Below are 20,656 nucleotides of genomic sequence, written 5' to 3'. Positions count from 1 at the left end.
AGGAATCTCACACTGAGGACACTGCTGGAGGAAACGCACACTGACGGCACTGCAGGAGGAAGCTGTGAGAAGTTGGCCTGGTATATGCTGTCCACTAGTTATGGTGGGCACCTTGTACCAGTCCAAACAACTCTTATTGATGATAGGTTTAAAGACAACCTTTATTGAAAGCTATCCTAGTGGTAGATATGGAGAGCAGCCTTCAGGCTAAGTCTTGAAGGAGTGTAAAGCAGCTTAGTTTACCAGATTATAAACTCTTGAATCACAAAATGAAAGGAGAACCACACAAGGTATATATAAAATATATGTATTTATTTCTAAACACTCACTACTAGTCTCTTTATGAGATTAGAATCCAAGGTACACAATAAAACAGTTCTAAAACAACAGTAAACAGCACAATAGACAATGGGCCCTAGGGGCGGACCAAACCATATATTAAGAAAGTGGTATAATAACCACGACTTGACTAGACACAGTGCCTAGAGCACGTAGAATCACTGGGTCCCCAAGGAACCTCCCAAGGTAGTGACACAGGAGACCCACGGAGGACGCGTGCAGTGTGAGAACACCGGCACGAGCCCCGTATTCTTCTATGGGAATGTCGTTGTTGGAATTTTAGAAGTTAAGGACACTTGGGAGAGGACTTTGAGAAAACCCCGTTAGACGTAGGGGGTTCCAGGTCCAACACCCACGGGAGCACCGGAGTACCCGGGAAGCAGGGTGCATAGGTATCAAATGGTGTCGGGAATCTTCGTTGATTTCAGTGGCGATCTCCTGCAAAGTACTGCTGCCGGAAAGAAGAAAAGTGTCCGGTGTGATCCAAGCCTGGATCGAAGATCCGAAGAACCTGAAAGCAGAGGGGACAGAGTCTAAGTCACTTGCCAGTGACCAGGGGCATGATAGACAAATGCCCACCGATGTCGGGTGTTTCAGGTGCGAAGAGGTGAAGTTGACTCTGCAGCGACGAGGACCAGAAGGTGTCGACAACAACCAGGAGCTGGATTTGAGCTGTCCCACGAAGGATGTCAAGTGCTGCAGTGTTGGTGCTCGGATTGAACACAACAAGCCTTGGCAACAGCAACCCAAACAGGAAGAGAAAAGATGCTTTGGTGCGGACCAGCAAGGTCCTGGAGACTCCCCAAGTGATGGAGAGTCAGGGCACATCTGGAGCAATCAGGTAAGTCCAATTAAAGTTAAAGTTGCACTCACAGGGACCCAGCAGTCAACGGACCAGTCATTGCGAAGGGACCTCAAGAGAAAACACAAAGGGCCAGCTCACGGAACACTCGTGGAGTTTAGGTGGGCAATCTTAGGTGCAATTGCTGCTTGGGGTCAGGGCTACAAGTAACCCAAAGCTCAGCTGCAGGAGTCACTGGAAAGCTGATGCTTCTGCAAAGTGACACGGTGACCAGGGGTTCGGGTTGCACGGTTGCCACGAGGGATACAGGCCTCAGACTTGCTGTGGGTACTGATCGACCTCTAAGACCACGTAAACCCACCTCCTGTGTTGCCAAATTGTTTGGAGTCCGTTGGGAGCTTTGGAGATGCAAACCGATCAGATGCGTCTTTGGTGCCTGCCTTGCAGGGGAGTAACTCCTTTACTCTGAGGGAGATTCTTCAGTCATCTAGTTCAATGTAGATCATCGAAGTTCCAGGATTATGTATCAGAGTTTCATCCAGGTAAATCTAAAGTCCTGTAGCAAGGGGTTCCTATCTTATACACAAGGAAGGGGTGGGACAAACTCTAGGGATCCACCTATGGGAGGGTCAGAAAAGAGGGGTGGCTACATCCATTTCCTTTGTCCAGTTTTGTGCCTAGTAGCCCCTGCAACCGATTTGAGCTGGACTATGCACAGGGACACCAAATGTGCCCCCAGTGCAGACTTCAAAGCACTCTTGGAGTGCACCCACCCAGCCCCAATACACTAAAGCCTGTCTGGGAGGTGGTGACACCTCCCTGTGACAGGAAACCTATTGTCCAGGCCTCCCCTGCCAGAGTTTCATCCTGCAGCAGGCGGACAGACTCGTATCTGTGGCTGGCAGCATCCATTTTGTGATGCCAGGGCTCTGTTAGCTGGTACCAGGTATACCGGTGCTGTCATGTCTCTCCCTCTAGAAGGGTGGGATCATACTTCCTCACCAGTTACTGGTGTGGCAGTATGATTCCAAGGTGTTTGACACCAAACACAACATGTTTCCATGCAGCCAGTCCAAAGTTAGCATTTACCGTTTGGTTATAATGCACTTATGAGTATATGGTCTGGCTGCATCACTAACAACCCTGGAATAAAGGTTCCGAAAGCTGCAGAGGGGCTCTGCTCATGCATGGGCACCCTCTCACATGAAACCCAGCACCCTGCCTTCAGGATTGTTAAGGCCTGCCATAGGGGTGACTTATAGGTTTACATGTGCAGTGATATGGGGAGATATAGTGAACCTATAACTCCGTAAGGGGTGCATGCACCACCTTACCCAGGCTGTAGTAGCAGACCTGTGGTGTCATTTTGGATGGCTTCTCAGGGGTGGCACAATACATGCTGCAGCCCCTGGGAGGCCTCAGGGGTACCTATGCCCTGGGTACATAGTATACCATATACTAGGGACTTATAAGAGTATCCCAGAATCCACCCTGGAGTGTCCCTAAAGTACTGGTAATCAATTTAGAGAGCAAGCAGCTAGGCTGGGGTCCTGGTTAGCAGGGCCCTAGACAGACTAAAGTTGAAAAACAGTGTAACATCAGAAAAAAGTGGGGGTAACTATAAGAAGCAGATCCTACTCTCCCACAGAAGCTCACACTGAGGACACTGCTGGAGGAATGCCACACTGAAGGCACTTCTGGAGGAAGCTCACACTGACGGCACTGCAGGAGGAAGCTCACACTGAGGACACTGCTGGAGGAAGATCACACTCAGGGTGCCTCTAAAGTACGCTCACACTGAGGACACTGCAGGAGGAAGGTCACACTGAGGGCCCTGCAGGAGGAAGCTCACACTGAGGGTGCTGCAGGAGGAAGCTCACACTGAGGGCACTGCAGGAGGATGGTCACACTGAGGGCACTGCTGGAGGAAGCTCACACTGAGGGCTATGAGAAGTTGGTATATGCTGTCCACTAATTAAAGTGGGCACCTTGCACTGTAGGAGGAAGCTCGCACTGAGGGCACTGCTGGAGGAAGGTCACATTGAGGACACTGCTGGAGGAAGCTCACACTGTGGACACTGCTGGTGGAAGGTCACACTGAGGTCACTGCTGTATGAAGCTCACACTGAGGGCCATGAGAAGTTGGTATATGCTGTCCACTAATTAAAGTGGGCACCTTGCACCAGTCTAAACGACCCTTATGGTGATTAGGTCAAAGATGACCTTTATGGAAAGCTAACCTAGTGGTAACTATGGAGAACAGCCTTCAGGCTAAGTCTTGAAGGAATGTAAAGCAGCTTGTTTTACCAGAACAGACTCCTGAGTGATCAAGTGAAAGGAGAACCACACAAGTGTTATATAAAAAATATGTATTTATTACAAAACACTCTCTACTAATCTCTAGACGAGATTAGAGCAGAAGGCACACAATACTTAATCAATGGAACCTCAGTAAATAGCACAATAAACAGCGGTCTCCATGAAGAGACCGAACCATATAAAAAAAAAGGTATAACAACAATGACTTCAATAGACACAGGGCCTAGAGCACGTAGAATCGCTGGGACCACAAGGAACCAGCCAAAGGAGTGACACAGGGAGCCCACGGAGGATGGGTGCAGTGTGGGAACACAGACGTGTGCTTCGTACAACTCTATGGGAAAGTCGCGGTTCGAAAATTACAGTTTAAGGACACTTCGGAGAGAACTTCAAGCAAACCCTTTGGAACATAGAAGGTTCTAAGGCCAGCAGCCTTGTGAGTACCGAGGTACCCGTGTTATCCCAGAGGAGTCGGGCGCATAGGGATTAAGTTGTTTCTGAAACCCTCGTCATTTTCAATGGCGTGATGCGAAGAAGTGCTGCTGCCGGGAAGATGAAAAGTGTCCAGAGGAATCCATGCCTGGATCCGAATTGAGAAGAACCTGAAAGCAGAGGGGACAGAGTCTTGGTCACTTCAGTGTGACCAGGGGCTCGATAGATGAATGCCCACCGATGTCGGGTGCTTCAGGTGTGAAGATAGGATGCTTGACTCTGCAGCCAAGGAGACCAGGAGATGTCAAAGCTGTCCCACGAAGGATGTTGAGTGCTGAGGGGTCAGTGTCCAGATTGAACACCAACAAGCCTTGGCCAAGGCAACCCACGCAGGCAGAGGAAACAGGTTACGATGTGGACCAGCAAGGTCCAGGAGACTCTCCAAGCTATGGGGAGTCAGGGCACGTCTGGAGCAACCAGAGAAGCCCAAGGGAAAACAAAGTGACCCTCGACAGGACCCACAGTCCAATGGACCAGGGATAGCGAGGGGACCTCGAGCGGATTCACAAAGCACCAGCCCACAGAGCACTTGTGGAGTGGAGGACGGAGATCTTCAGTGGAAATGCTGCCCGGGACTACAAGTAGTCAAAAGCACATTCTCAGTGATCGCCAAAAAGCATATGGTACTGCAAAAGTACACAGTGCACAGGGGTTCGGGTTGCACGGTCCCCACGAGGGATACTGGTCTCAGGATTGCAGAGAGGGCAGCTGCACCTCAGGGATGTTCGGGAACCCACCTCCTTGTTGCAGAAGTCTTCGGAGTACTCAAGAGCTTTGGAGATGCAAACCAGTCAGATGCGTTTAGGTGCCTGCTGTAGGACAGTAGGATCTGCTTCACATGTTTACCCCCACTTTTTGCTGGTGTTTCACTGTTTTCTCGACTTTTGTCTGGCTGGGACCCTGCTATTCAGGGCCACGGCCTAGCTGCTTCCTCTCTAAATGGATTGCATGTGCTTTAGGTACACTCCAGATTGGATTCTGGGGTACCCTTGTGAGTCCCTAGTATATGGTATACTATGTACCCAGGGCATAGGTACCCCAGAGGCCTACCAGGGGCTGAAGCATGTATTGTGCCACCCCTGGGAAGCCTTTCAAAATGACACCACAGGTCTGCTACTGCAGCCTGGGTAAGTTGGAGCATGCACCGCTTACTGAAGTGTAGGTTCACTATACCTCACCTATCACTGCACATAGTAACCAATCAGTCACCCCTATGGCAGGCCTTATCAATCCTGAAGGCAGGGTGCTTGGTTATATGTGAGAGGGTGCCCAAGCATGAGCTGAGCCCCTCTGCAGCCTTCGGAATCTCTTCTCCGGGGTTGCCAATGGTGCAGCCTGACCATATACTCTTAAGTGCATTATATCTAAAACGGTTAATGCTAACTTTGGACTGGCTGCACGGAAACATGTCGTGTTTGGTGTCAAACACCTTGGAATCATACCCCCACATCATGTCTTGATGTGAGGATATGATTCCACCCTTCTAGAGGGAGAGACATGGCAGTACTGGTATACCCGGTAGAAATCTAATAGAGCCCTGGCATCACAAAATGGATGCTGCAGACACAGACACCGGTCTGGTCTCCTGCTGCTGACCGAAACTCCGGCAGGGGAGGGCTGGACAATAGGTTTCCTGTCACAGGGAGATGTAACCACCTCCCAGACAGGCTTATGTGTATTGGGGCTGGGTGGGAGCACTCTCTGAGTGCTTTGAAGTCCTGCACTGGGGGCACATTTGGTGTCCCTGTGCATAGTCCAGCTCAAACCGGTTCAGGGGCTTCCAGCCCCTGCTCTGGTGCGAAACTGGACAAAGGAAATGGGTGTAGCCACCCCACTTTCCAAACCCTCCCATAGATGGGTCCACAGAGCTAGTCTAACCCCTTCCTTAGGTATAAGTATGGAACCTCTGTAACTAGAACTTTAGATATCCCCGGATGAAACTCTGAAGCTGAATCCTGGAACTTCAATGCTCTACTAAAGACTAGAGGACTGAAGAAATCTCCCTTGGGGTCAAGGAGTGACTCCCCTGCTTGGCAGGCACCAACGAAGCATTTTGCCGGTCTGCATTTCTGAAGGTCCCGCCAGATTCCGAAGTATTTGCAGCCCAGGAAAAAGATTTCCAGACATCTCAGAGGCCGACCCGAGTCTCCAGCAACGCTGAGACCCGCAGCCCTCGTGAGTAGCGTGGAACCGGAACTCCTGGTCACCGTGCACTTTTGCAAGTGCATTAACTTCTCGACATCTCTTGAAGTCGTGCTTGGGGTAACTTGTAGCCCCTACCTTGAGCAAAGAATCCACTGAAGATTGTCAGCCTAGTCACCCCGAGTGACCCATGGGCTGCCATTTTGTGTTTCTTCTTGAGGTTCCTTCACGATCCCTTGTCTGTCAACTGGTGGGTCCCTGAGAGGTTAACTTTGATTTCCCTTGGGCTTCCCTGGTTTCTCCAGATGTACCCTGACTCCCTATCAAGTGGTGAGTCTCCCAGACCTTGCTGGTCTGCACCAAAGCATCTTTCTCCTTTCTGCATGGGTTGCTGTTGCCAAGGCTTGTTGTGTGCAATCTGGGCACCGATGCTGCAGCACTTGAAATCCTTTGTGCGACAGGTTGAATCCAGCTCCTGGTTGTCCTCGACGCCTCCTGGTCCTCGTGGCTGAAGAGTCAAGCTTCACCTCCTTCACATGAAATCACCCGACATCGGTGGGCATCCGCCTATCGCCTTCCTGGTCACTGGCTAGTGACCCAGACTCTGTCCCCTCTGCTTTCAGGTTCTTCTCGACTTTGATCCAGGCTTGTATCTCTTCGGACACTTCGCATCTTCCCGGCAGCAGCACTTCTTTGCCAGCTTCCAGTGAAATCGACGACGCGACCCGACATCATTTGACACCTATGCACCCGGCTTCCCTGGGTGAGGTAACACGAGTACCCCGGTGCTCCCATGGGTGTTGACCCTAGAACTTCATAAGTCCCAAAGGGTTTGGTCCTGACTCATTTCTAAGTATCCCTAATCTTTAAAAATCAAACCGCAACATTTTCCCATAGAAGCTAACGGGAGCTCGCAGCTGTGTTCTCACACTGCACACGGCCCCCGTAGATCCCCTGTGTCACTACCTTGGGTGGTCCTTGGGGTCCCAGTGATTCTACAGGCTCTAGGCCTTGTGTCTATTTAAGTTATGGTTCTTATACCACTATTTTAGTATATGGTTTGGCTCGCCCCTAGGGCCTGACGTGTATTTGTGCTATTTTACTGTCATATTTGAAGTGTAACTTATGTGTTTTGACCTCTAGTCTCATAAAGAGACTAGGAGGGTGTGTTTAGAAATAAATACATATATTTTATATATATACCTGGTGTGGTTTCCTTTCATTTGGCCACTCAAGAGATTATAGACTGGTAAATCAAGCTGCTTTACATTCCTTCAAGACTTAGCCTGAAGGCTGCTCTCCATAGCTACCACTAGCCTAGCTTTCAATAAAGGTTGCCTTTAACCTATAACCAATAAGGGGTTGTCTGGACTGGTACAGGGTGCCCACTATAATTAGTGGACAGCAGATACCAGGCCAACTTCTCACACCTGCTGCTGCAGGGGAGTAACTCCTTTACTCCAAGGGAGATTCTTCTCTCGTCCAGTGAAGTGAAGACTGTTGAAGTACTTGGTTTATTCCAGGTAAAATCCAAAGTCCTGTAATCAGGTTTCCCACTTTATACCCAGGGAAGGGGTTAGACTGACTCTGGGGACCCTCCTAGGGGAGGGGCAGGACAGAAGGGTGTCTACACCCATGTCCTTTGTCCAGTTTTGTGCCAGAACAGGAGCAAATGGCTCCTGCAATTGGTTTGAGCCGGACAATGCATGACTTTCTGGCACTCTAAGAGTGCACCCACCCAGCCCCAATACAGTAAAGCCTGTCTGGGAGGTGGTCACACCTCGCTGTGACAGGAAACCTCTGCTCGAGCTTGGCTCAGCAGCAGAAGGGCAGACTCTTGTCTGTGGCTGGCAGCATCCATTTTATGATGCCCAGGTCGAGAAAGCTGGTACCGGGTATACCGGTGATCCACCTAAGTCCCTCTAGGAGGTGGAATCATGTCTCCCCTGCGAGTTACTGGTGGGGAGGTATGATTCCAAGGTGTTTAACACCAAATACGACATGTTTCTAAGCAGCCATTTCAAAGTTCGCATTTACCGCAAGGTTATAATGCACTCAAATACATATGGTTGGCTGCATCACAGACAACCCCGGAGAATAAGTTGCGAAGGCTGCAGAGGGGCCCTACTCATGCAGGGGAACCCTCTCACACAAAACCCAGCACCCTGCCTTCAAGATTGTTAAGGCCTGCCAAAGGGGTGACTTCCCTGGGTATAAAGTGGGAAACCTGACTACAGGACTTTGGATTTTACCTCGACTAAACTCTGCAAGCAGAAATCAGGTACTTTGACGGTCTACACTTCGCTGGACGACAGAAGAATCTCCCTTGGTGTAAAGGAGTTACTCCCCTGCAGCAGGCACCTAGATGCATCTAACCGGTTTGCATCTCCCGAGCTCCTGAGGACTCTGAAGATTTCTGCAACACAGGAAGTGGGTTTCTGAGTGTCCCTGAAGTTGATCTGCTCTCTCAGCGTTCCTGAGACCAGTATCCCTCGTGGGGAACCTGGAACCCGAACCCCTGTGCACCGTGTACTTTAGCAGCAGCATATGCTTTTTGGCAATTCCTGTGGCTGTGCTTTGGACTACGTGTAGTCCCGACCCCGAGCAGTATTACCACCGAAGATCTCCAGCCTCCACTCCACGAGTGCTCTGTGGGCTGGTGATTTGTGATTCCACTCGCGGTCCCTTTGCGATCCCTGGTCCGTTGGCCTGTGGGTCCTGGCGAGGGTCACTTTGATTTTCCGTGGGCTTCCTTTGTTGCTCGAGATGTACCTTGACTCCCCATAGCTTGGAGAGTCTCCTGGACCTTGCTGGCCCTCATCGCAACCTGTTTCCTCTGCCCGCATGGGTTGCCTTTGCCAAGGCTTGTTGGTGATCAATCCAGACACTGTCCCCTTGAAGGAAGGTGGAATCTGACTGCATGCTTGCCCCAACTTTTTTTCCTGGTGTTTTGCTGGTTTTCGACTTAGTTTGGCTGGGATTCTGCAATTTAGGACCCCAGCATATCTGCTTTCCCCTTTAAATTGATTAGCAGTACTTTAGGTACACTCCAGATTGGATTCTGGGGTACCCTTATAAGTCCCTAGTATATCGTATACTATTTACCCAGGGCATAGGTACCCCAGAGGCCCCAGACCCCCCCACACCAGTAACTGGTGTGGGAGTATGATCGAGGGAGAGACATGACAGCACCGGTATACCAGGTACCAGCTTAACAGACCCTGGCATCACAAAATGGATGCTGCCAGCCACAGACACGAGTCGGCCCTCCTGCTGCTGGACAAAAGAGTGCTTTGAAGTCTGCACTGGGGGTACATTTGGTGTCCCTGTGCATAGTCCAGGTCAAACTGGTTGCAGGGGCTACCAGCCCCTGCTCTGGCGCGACACTGGACAAAGGAAATGGATGTAGCCACCCCTCTTTCCTGACCCTCCCATAGGTGGGTCCCTAGAGTTTGTCCCACCCCTTCCTTGGGTATAACATAGGAACCCCTAGCTACAGGACTTGAGATTTACCTGGACGAAACTCTGATACATAATCCCAGAACTTTGACGATCTACAAGGTGCTTGATGACTGAAGAATCTCCCTTGGAGTAAAGGCGCATCTGACAGGTTTGCATCTCCGAAGCTTCCGCCGGACTCCGAAGAATTTGCAACACAGGAGGTGGGTTCCCAGACTTCCCAGAGGCCGACCCGAGGTCCCAGCAAAGCTGAGACCCGTAGCCCTTGTGGGGACCATGGAACCAAACCCCTGGACACCGTGCACATTTGCAAGTGCATATGCTTTTCGTCGATCCTTGAGGCTGTGCTTTGGGCTACTTGTAGTCCACACCCGAGCAGTGTCTCCACTGAAGATTACTGGCCTACACTCACCGAGTGTCCCGTGGGCTGGTATTGTGTGATTCCCCTCAAGGTCCTTTCGCGATCCCTGGTCCGTCGACTGGTGGGTCCCTGTGAAGGCAACTCTAACTTTAAATGGGCTTACCTGGTTGCTCCAGATGTGCCCTTACTCTCCATCATTTGGGGAGTCCCCAGTACCTTGCTGGTCCGCACCAAAGCATCTTTTCTCTTCCTGCGTGGGTCGCTGTTGCCAAGGCTTGTTGGGTTCAATCCGTGCACCGACACCGCAGCACTCGACATCCTTCATGGGACAGCTCGAATTAAGCTCCTGGCTGTCGTCGGCGTCTCCTGGTCCTTGTGGTTGCAGAGTCAAGCTTCACCTCTTCGCACCTGAAACACCCGACATCGGTGGGCATTCGACTATCGTGCCCCTGGTCACTGGCAAGTGACCTAGACTCTGTCCCCTCTGCTTTCAGGTTCTTCTGATCTTTGATCCAGGCTTGGATCACACCGGACACTTTTCTTCTTCCCGGCAGCAGCACTTTGCAGCAGATCGCATTTAAAATCAACGACGATTCTCGACAACATTTGACACCTATGCACCCGGCTTCCCTGGGTGAGATAACTGGAGTACTCTAATGCGCCCATGGGTGCTGGCCCTAGAACCCCCTAAGCCTAAAGGGGTTTGCTCAAAGTCCTCTCCTAAGTGTCCTTAATTTCTAAAATTACAACCGCGACTTACCCATAGAATAGTACGGTGCTCGCGCATGTGTTCTCACACTGCACGCATCCCCCGTGGGGCTCCTGTGTCACTACCTTGGGTGGTTCCTTGGGGTCCCAGAGATTCTGCGTGCTCTAGGCACTGGGTCTAGTCAAGTCGTGGTTCTTATACCACTTTCTTAATATATGGTTTGGTCCGCCCCTAGGGCCCATTGTATATTGTGCTATTTACTGTCGTTTTAGAACTGTATTATTGTGTATCTTGGACTCTAATCTCATAAAATGATTAGTAGTGTGTGTTTAGAAATAAATATATATATTTTATATATACCTTGTGTGGTTCTCCTTTCATTTTGTAATTCAAGAGGTAATAATCTGGTAAACCAAGCTGCTTTACACTCCTTCAAGATTTAGCCTGAAGGTTGCTCTCCATAGCTACCACTAGGATAGCTTAAAGGTTGTCTTTAAAACTATTCATCAATAAGGGTTATTTGGACTGGTACCAGGTGCCCATTATAACTAGTGGACAGTATATACCAGGCCAACTTCTCACATTGGTGTGCAGCGGTTGGATTCAAGTTTGCTATTGCTTTACCAGATAACCTCTTTGAGTGACTAACTGAAAACCACTATAGGTACATAGGTACATATAAATCAAGTCTAGAATAAAGTAAGTTCTACTGAACTTGGAGTTGGGTTAGCAAAGGGACCAGCACACCCCTTTTCCCCAACTCAAGAGAGTCTATTAGCTCCACTAGGTTAGGTAGGTGCAACACCTCACTACACGAGTATGTCTTCAAGACCTGAAGCCAGTGGTTCCTTGTCATCCAAGTATGACCATCTCACATTCGTGGAATTGAGAAATATGTGTACAGCCAGGAAGGTGAAGACAGGGAGGAGTGCAAACACTCAACGCTTCATGGAGGTTTTACCATTGGAGGACCTCAGAAAGACCCCAGGGTCTTATAAGGTAGGCAGGATGGGTGGGGCACCAGAAGAGGAAAGGCCAAGATGACAACACCTATGACCAGGCGTGCCCGTATTTGTCGAGGGGGTCTCCTTGCGAGGCAAGCACAGGAGGGTTGCGGAGCAACTCATGGGAGGTAACTGCATCGACCGCCAGGTGAGCAAACCGCGGTTGGGTGCCCTTAGTACCGAAAAGCCGGAGTGGGAGCCTAAGAGGATAGAAACATTGGTGAAGGAACCGATTGTGCATTGAAATCCGTCAATCGTAGACAATTACGAGGCACAGAAGCTCAAGGGAAACAGTGCGCCTAGGGAGGAGCATTAGAGACACAGGTACAGGCGGGAAAGGGCCGACCTGGGGGATAAAGAATAAGGAAGGACATACGAGGGGAAAACCATCGAGACAATAGGGGTACAGCGTGGGAGAGCTTCTTCATCTCCAGTGGATCTTATGTTTATGGCTTTAGATGCGGGACAAAGTATGCGCACAGCGAGGCACATCAGGAGGGTCGTCCCTACGCACAAACTATTCATGTAAGGGGATACAAGGAGTAGACTTGCTAGCGTTGTGCCTGCTATATTGCTTGATGTGCGTGACTACAGTTTGTCTTCTTTTGGTTACTAGGTCCGAAGAGGGCATTAAGCGAGCCGGCTGGTTTCAGGTGTTGTGGCTTTTGGTTGAGACAGGTATACATACTTCCTAGTGAGACCATATTGACAGTAGTGATTCGTATTGTATGTTATCCCTGTCTGTTTTGTTGTTTCAGATCCTTTTATCCACTGCTGTCCCTTCCCTTCCTTTCCCCCGCCTGATCTTTCGCACACCCAGTTCCCTATAGTGGTTGGGTGTGGGTCATATCTGGAGGTGGATCATTTTCTGCTGCAACCAGATCCTGCGAAGCTGGGCTTGACAGACTGATCCAGTTTGAGAAAGCTAAGCTTATGATAAAGAGGGAACAGTTGGCATTGGATAGGGACTCCCTGGAGCTCCAGAGAGCTTCACATAGATGGGGGCTAGAGCCCCATGGTGGCAGCAACAGTGTCCCTCAAAGTAGAGAGATCATACTCATGACCATACGAACCAGAACAAGATTGTCCCTCCCTACCAGAGTGGGGATGACATCCGCAAATGGATAACTGCATTAGAAAGGGCCTGTAAAGTACAGAGGGTCCCTCAGGAGCAGTGGGCAGCAATCTTGTGGCTCTTCTTTGTAGACAAAGAAAGAGACAAGCTCCTCATTGTAAGAGGAGAGGAAGCTGACAATTACAAAGTCTTGAAGAGTGCACTGATAGATGGGTTTGGCCTAACAACTGAACGGTACAGGTTGAAGTTCAGAGATACTCAAAAGGCACAGACTCAAGACTGGGTTGACTTTGTAGATTGTGCTACTAAGTCTCTGAAGGGCTGGTTACTTGGCAGTAAAGTGTGTTATTTTAAAGGATTATACAATTTGATTATGAGGGAGCAGATCCTTAATAATTGTCCAAATCAGCTGTTGCATCAGTACCTGGTGGACTCTGATCTGACCTCTCCGCAAGAATTGGGTCAGAAGGCAGACAAATGGATCAGAACCAGGGTAGGCAGAAGGTTCAGAACCAAGGTGGCGATTCCAAGAAGCAGGATTCCAAAAACTCTGATTAGGGTGGGGACAAGGGTAAAGACCAGAAGTCTTCTCAAGGGCCCCAAAAATCTGCATCTGGTGGGGAGTCACAATCCAACAAGGGAAAAGGCCAAAAGAAACCATGGGGTAAAATCTGTAAACAGAAAACCCATTGGACAAGTGATTGTACCAAGTCCAAAGACTCAACTCCAGCCATCATTGTCCCTAAGGCAACTGTTCCCCCTACTTCAGCTCCAAGTGATGGTACTCAGAATAAGGGTGTGGTGTGGATAACCCTGGGTTCTGAGGTGGACTCTGGCCTAGTCAGAGTTCCAACTCAGGCTGTACTGATCTGTGATGGAGGCATGGATATGTCCACCTTTGTGAGTCCCAGTAAACTGGGCAAATACAGACAGCAGCCTTTAATCAATGGAAAAGAGGCTTTGGCTTTCAGGGACATAGGAGCAAGTGTCACAATTGTGACAAAAGATCTTGTGGCTCCTGAGCAGATCATACTTGGTGAAATGTACCAAGTGACCAATGCTAGCAATGTCAGGACAGACCATTCCTTGGCAGTTGTTAATTTCTCCTGGGGAGGGGTAATGGGCCTTAAGAAAGTATTGGTAAGTGCAGACCTCCCTGTTGAATGCTTGCTTGGCAATGATTTGGAAACTTCAGCTTGGGCTGAAGTGGAGATCAGGACTCATGCAGAAATGTTGGGAATCCCTGCATATGTGTTTTCTGTGACCAGGTCACAGTCAAAAATGTCAAAAGCTGAACAGGCCCTGGATCCTGGAAGAATGGACTAGGCGCCTCCCAAGAAAATGAGCAGCAGGGGTAAGGCAGTGTCTTTCCCCCTAACTCAGGAAGCAGATCAGTCTCTTGAGGGAGATGATCTCAAGCCTGAAGAAGGAACTGTCCTAGATGAGCTTGAACCTGACCTGGTTGAGTTCTTGGGGACAGGGGGCCCTTCCAGGTCTGCTCTGAGGCAGGAGCAGAAGACCTGCCCTTCTCTTGAACCCCCCAGAAAGCAAGCTGCTGATGAGGCTGCTGGGAATGCTAGTGGAACCCATAAGATATATTGGGATGATGGACTCCTGTACTCAGAGAGTAGAGACCCCAAGCCTGGTGCCTCCAGGAGGTTAGTTATACCTCTAAAGTTCAGGGGCTTCCTATTGACACTTGCCCATGATATTTCCTTAGCAGGACACCTAGGCCAAAACAAGACTTGGGACAGAATTGCCCCTCACTTTCATTGGCCCCACATGTTTGAAGACACCAAGGAGTTTTGTCGCTTGTGTGTCAAGTCAGTGGTAAGGCAGGTGGTACAACAAAGGCCTCCCTGATACCACTACCCATGGTGGGGGTTCCCTTTGAGAGGGTTGGGATTGACATAGTTGGTCCCGTGAATCCTCAGACAGCCTCTGGGAACAGATTTATACTGGTGGTGGTGGATCATGCCACAAGGTACCCAGAAGCCATTCCCCTTAGAACCAATACAGCTCCTGTGGTGGCAAGGGCTCTACTAGGAATCTTTTCCAGAGTGGGTTTACCTAAGGAGGTAGTATCAGACAGGGATGCAAACGTTATGTCTAGTTACTAAACAGCAATATGGAAGGAGTGTGGAGTAAATTACAAATTTACCACCCCTTATCACCCACAATGCAATGGGGTAGTTGAAAGGTTCAACAAACCCCTAAAGGGCATGATTAAAGGTCTCCCAGAAAAGCTTAGGCGGAGATGGGACATACTTTTGTCCTGTCTTCTATTTACCTACACGGAAGTTCCACAGAAGGGGGTTGGTTACTGCCCATTTGAGCTTCTGGTTGGATATCCAGTTAGGGGTCCATTGTGTCTGGTGAAGGAGGGATGGGAGTTACCTCTCAAACCCCATAAACAGGATATTGTGCACTATGTACTTGGTCTCCGCTCCAGGATGGCTGAGTACACGAAGAAGATAACTAAAAATCTTGATGCTAGCCAGGAATTACAAAAGGCCTGGCATGAACAAAAGGCTGTGCTGACTGTTTACCATCCAGTAAGCAATAACAACGTCCACAAGGAACTTATTTAAAGTAACACATTTTTCAATAAAGAGTACAATTATATACTCATAACTGAATCAATCCCAAAAACAAGAAGAAAATTCTTTCAATTACATTTGAAGCAGTAACCTGGACACTTGTTTACTTCAGCCAAAGTAAAATTAATTTATTTTGCGAATAACCATTTATTCACACAAACAGTCAAGGTCAAGATTTTTGACATTATAGGCACAATGATAGAAAGTGAAAAAGTGAACCCAGTGAAGTGATTATAGCCTTCAAAGTGAAAGATAAGTGAATAGGAATTCAAAGAAAGGTCTTAAAAACAATGAGAGGCATTCAACAATAGCATGAATCTTTCTCGCTCTCTCTTAGTTTGTGTCGACGACGTTTCAACCCACATTGGATAAGGGGTCTCTTCAGGACAATTATCTGGGAACTAAAATTAGAATTGTGTAAGTGCCAATAATGTAGCAGGGCCGTACGTAAAGAATATTATATTAATACAGGTTACCGTTTCACTTACCTAATGGTAATGATAGTCTGATATTTCCACAATTTTCTATGTTCAACCACTGATCAAAACAGGGTTTGGAAGGAACTTAGTCAATTGATCCAGCCTAATTAAAATACATAATACCATATAAGTATCCTTAGACCTTCTCTCAAGATCCAACTTCTTTAACATCAAGAGATAATTAATTCCAGCCTAAATATATGAAGGGTCTAAATACCCAACCTATCCTAAGAATAAGTAGGACACAATAAGAATATAGCCTAATGCCAAATGAGAACTCTCTCAAATAAGCCCTCTTTCATAATATCTTGTCTACCCCGTTTTTTGTCATATACACCCTCACCCAGATGGTATCATTAGCGATAATCGAGTAAAATAGAGTAAATGGGCGACACTCACATTTATAGTTGAATAGTCTTGTTCTTGTCCATGATATGTTAGCAGCAGAGTGTTTAACTGAAAAATAACAGCGAATTTGTAAACAGCTGTCTAAGAGCTGTGGGGGTCGCAAAACTAAGGAATATGAGGCAAGCGGTGACTTACTTACTATACGATATCTCTGGGCAGTGATTTAAGCGTCTCCATTCATCCGGTGCGATGCCGAGTGTACTGTGAGACTGATAGAAATAGAAAAGGAGCCATACCCCGCGCTTGCGTAAATCGAATGAAGCTAAGGGATATCAGCGGCCATCTTAAACGGTCGTGATCTATATTTAATCATAGCACATCACGTAAATAATGGTCTTGAATTAAAAATGGTTGTGATGTAATAAGGCGATAATTAGTAAGGAACTCCTTCTGTATCATACACAATACTGTCCAATGGACGAATACTGTAGTGTCAAAGTCTACACTAGCGAACTTGGGACTGGCTCGAAGAAGGATGGCGGCCATCTTGGAGTGTCACGAACTCTGTCGCTGGGATATCAAGGTACAGCAGTGTGGCAAACATCTTGAATTATACAGAAGACGGTAAGTTAAAAATTTGTTTAAATTCCCAATGGACGAATGATATAACATCAATGTCTATACTTGCGCACTAGGACCTGATTCGAAGGATAGGTAGCGGCCATCTTGGAGTTCTGTTACTGGGGATTCAAGATTAAAAGGTGGGACAGTCGACTTAATTGAGATCAAGATTATACCAACGATAATAAGAATACTAGCAGTATTAAGGGACTATTATATCCATGTGCTTCACACACTGATTGAGTGGGACCCATCCAATTGAGGATATCTCATTACGGCAGAAAGGGAATAAGAATTATTCCATGCATTAGGCATTGAATTTACGGCACCATATACTTAGAAGAGATAGAAGGGGGGGTGTTAGAAAGCATTTGGTGCATTAGCGATACTAAATGTAAGGTAGAAACTAATGTCCACACATACTCGAAAGAGGAACTAATCTCTACATTTAACGTGATTCTTTGTAGAATCATATTCAGTATTTACCACAGTTATTTGTATTATGATAGTTGCGTCTATATTCAGTATTTGTTTAATTTAATTAATCACTTGTGACATTCAAAAAAATGAAGACAGTAAACAGAATAATAAAAACAATAAAGTTTACCATCCAGGGCAGAAGGTATGGGTGTTGAAGCCTGTGGCCCCAGCAGCCCTCCAAGACAAGTGGAGTGGCCCCCATACAATACTTGAGCCGAAGGGAGAGGTTACCTCCCTGGTGGACCTAGGCACTCCCAGGAGCCCCCATAGGGTGCTCCATGTCAACAGGCTCAAGCCATATGTCGACAGGGCTGACATGGGCTTGCTCATGGCAACTGCTGAGGGACAGGAGGAAGAGAGTGACCCACTCCCTGACCTGCTCTCTCAGAACCCTGATGATGGATCAGTAGATGGTGTAGCCTTGGCAGGCAGCCTCACTGCCCAGCAGCAAACTGACTGCAGAAAAGTTCTCAGCCAGTTTAGAAATATGTTCTCACTGACTCCAAGTCAGACGACCTGGTGCACTCATGAAGCGGACACTGGGGACAGTCTGCCTGTTAAAAATAAGAATTACAGGCAACCTGATTGTAGGAGAGTAGGATCTGCTTCACATGGGTACCCCCACTTTTTGCTGGTGTTTCACTGTTTTTCGACCTTAGTCTGGATGTGGCCCTGCTAATCAGGACCACAGCCTAGCTGCTTCCTCTCTAAAATTGTTTACATGTACATTAGGTGCATATCTAATTGGATTCTGAAGTGCCTTATAAGCCCCTAGTATATGGTATACTATGTACCTAGGGCAGGGTTACTCATAGTACGGCCCGCGGGCCGCCAGCGGCCCGGCAAGCCTTCCTCGGCGGCCCGCGGACCTTGCAGACATCCTACATGTGTTATTAAAAAAAATGAACCGTGTTAGCAAACACTGCCAGTTGCAGCAGCCCGAACTCTGAGACTCTGCTCTGTGGGGGCCCGGGGATTCCAGTGATTGTCAAAGTGGAGATGCAGGGGCCTAAGAGGTGAAATACAACAAAGCTTTATTAACATGTAAATGGTCTTTTAAAGACCTGTGAAGTACTCGGGTGCGGCTGTGTGTGAGTGCTGGGAAGCTGTCTCAGGGCGGCTGTGTGCGCGCACTGGGAAGCTGTCTCAGCCCAGGCTGAGGGCTGACACACACACGGGTGAGATGACAGAGGGTGATGGAGGGAGGGAGAGGGAGACAGAGGGAGAGGGAGGGAGACAGAGGGAGGGAGAGAGACAGGGAGAGACAGAGGGAGGGAGACAGAGAGAGACGGAGGGAGGGAGACAGAGGGAGGGAGATGGAGGGGGACGGAAGGAGGGAGAGGGAGGGGGAGGGAGGGAGAGGGAGGGAGGGAGGAGAGGGAGGAAGACAGGGAGGGAGGGAGATGGAGGGAGACAAAGGGAGACAGAGGGAGAGGGAGGGAGAGGGAGGGAGACAGGGAGGGAGGGAGATGGAGGGAGACGGAAGGAGACGGAGGGAGACAGAGGGAGACAGGGAGGGAGAGAGACAGGGAGGGAGACGGAGGGAGAGAGACAGAGGCAGGGAGACGTACGGAGGGAGAGGGATGGAGAGGGAGACAGAGGGAGAGAGACAGAGGGAGAGAGACAGAGGGAGAGAGACAGAGGGAGAGAGACAGAGGTAGATGGAGGGAGGGAGACGGAGGGAGACAGAGGGAGGGAGGGAGAGGGAGAGGGAGGGAGGGAGACGGAGGGAGGGAGAGAGACAGGGAGGGAGACGGAGGGGGGAGACAGAGGGAGAGAGGCGGAGGGAGAGGGAGGGAGACAGATGGAAACAGAGGGAGGGAGAGAGACAGGGAGGGAGACGCTGGGAGATGGAGGGAGGGAGACGGAGGGAGGGAGACAGAGGGAGGGAGAGGGAGGGAGGAAGACGGAGGGAGGGAGAGAGGCAGGGAGGGAGACGGAGGGGGAGACGGACGGGGAGACGTAGGGAGAGAGACGGAGGGAGAGGGAGGGAGACAGAGGGTGACAGAGGGAGGGAGAGACAGGGAGGGAGACGGAGGGAGATGGAGGGAGGGAGATGGAGGGAGGGAGACAGAGGGAGGGAGATGGAGGAGGACAGAGGGAGGGAGGAAGACGGAGGCAGACAGAGGGAGGGAGGGAGACGGAGGCAGACAGAGGGAGGGAGGGAGACAGAGGGAGATGGCGGGAGGGAGATGGAGGGAGGGAGACGGAGGGAGGGAGATGGAGGGAGACAGAGGGAGGGAGGGAGACGGAGGGAGACAGAGGGAGGGAGGGAGACGGAGGCAGACAGTGGGAGGGAGGGACACAGAGGCAGACAGAGGGAGGGAGGGAGACGGAGAGAGGGAGGGAGAGGGAGGGAGGGAGACGGAGGGAGGGAGATGGAGGGAGACAGAGGGAGGGAGGGAGACGGAGGGAGACAGAGGGAGGGAGGGAGACGGAGGGAGGGAGAGGGAGACAGAGGGAGGGAGACAGAGGGAGGGAGACAGAGGGAGGGAGACGGAGGGAGGGAGACGGAGGGAAGGAGGGAGGGAGATGGAGGGATGGAGGGAGAGGGAGGGAAGGAGAGGGAGGGAGGGAGGGAGAGGGAGGGAGGGATGAAGGGAGAGGGAGGGAGGGAGACAGAGGGAGGGAGACGGAGGGAGGGAGATGGAGGGAGGGAGAGGGAGAGGGAGGGAGGGAGACGAAGGGAGGGAGACAGAGGGAGGGAGACAGAGGGAGGGAGACAGAGGGAGGGAGGGAGACGGAGGGAGGGAGACGGAGGGAGACAGAGGGAGGGAGGGAGACGGAGGGAGGGAGAGGGAGACAGAGGGAGGGAGACAGAGGGAGGGAGACAGAGGGAGGGAGACGGAGGGAGGGAGACAGAGGGAAGGAGGGAGGGAGATGGAGGGATGGAGGGAGAGGGAGGGAAGGAGAGGGAGGGAGGGAGGGAGAGGGAGGGAGGGATGAAGGGAGAGGGAGGGAGGGAGACAGAGGGAGGGAGACGGAGGGAGGGAGATGGAGGGAGGGAGAGGGAGAGGGAGGGAGGGAGACGAAGGGAGGGAGACAGAGGGAGGGAGACAGAGGGAGGGCGACAGAGGGAGGAGGGCGACAGAGGGAGGAGGGCAACAGAGGGAGGAGGGCGACAGAGGGAGAAGGGTGACAGAGGGAGGAGGACGACGGAGGGAGGGAGGGCGACGGAGGGAGGGTGATGGAGGGGGAGAGACAGGGGGAGAGAGACAGGGGGAAAGAGACAAGGGGAGAGAGACAGGGGGAGAGTGGGAGGGGGAAAGAGGGAGGGAGGGGAGGGAGATAGAGGGAGGGAGGGGAGGGAGGGGAGGGAGGGGGAGAGGGAGAGAGAGAGATATGTGTGTATGCTGGGTCTTGTGGCTCAGTGGACGAAGGCGTCTGCTGCAGCGACCTGTGTTCAACCTCATGGTCACAATTTGT

Source organism: Triturus cristatus, chromosome 5_1 (assembly GCF_964204655.1).
Source record: "Triturus cristatus chromosome 5_1, aTriCri1.1, whole genome shotgun sequence".
Classification (NCBI taxonomy): Eukaryota; Metazoa; Chordata; class Amphibia; order Caudata; family Salamandridae; genus Triturus; species Triturus cristatus.
Note: the sequence above shows the minus strand (reverse complement) of the source record.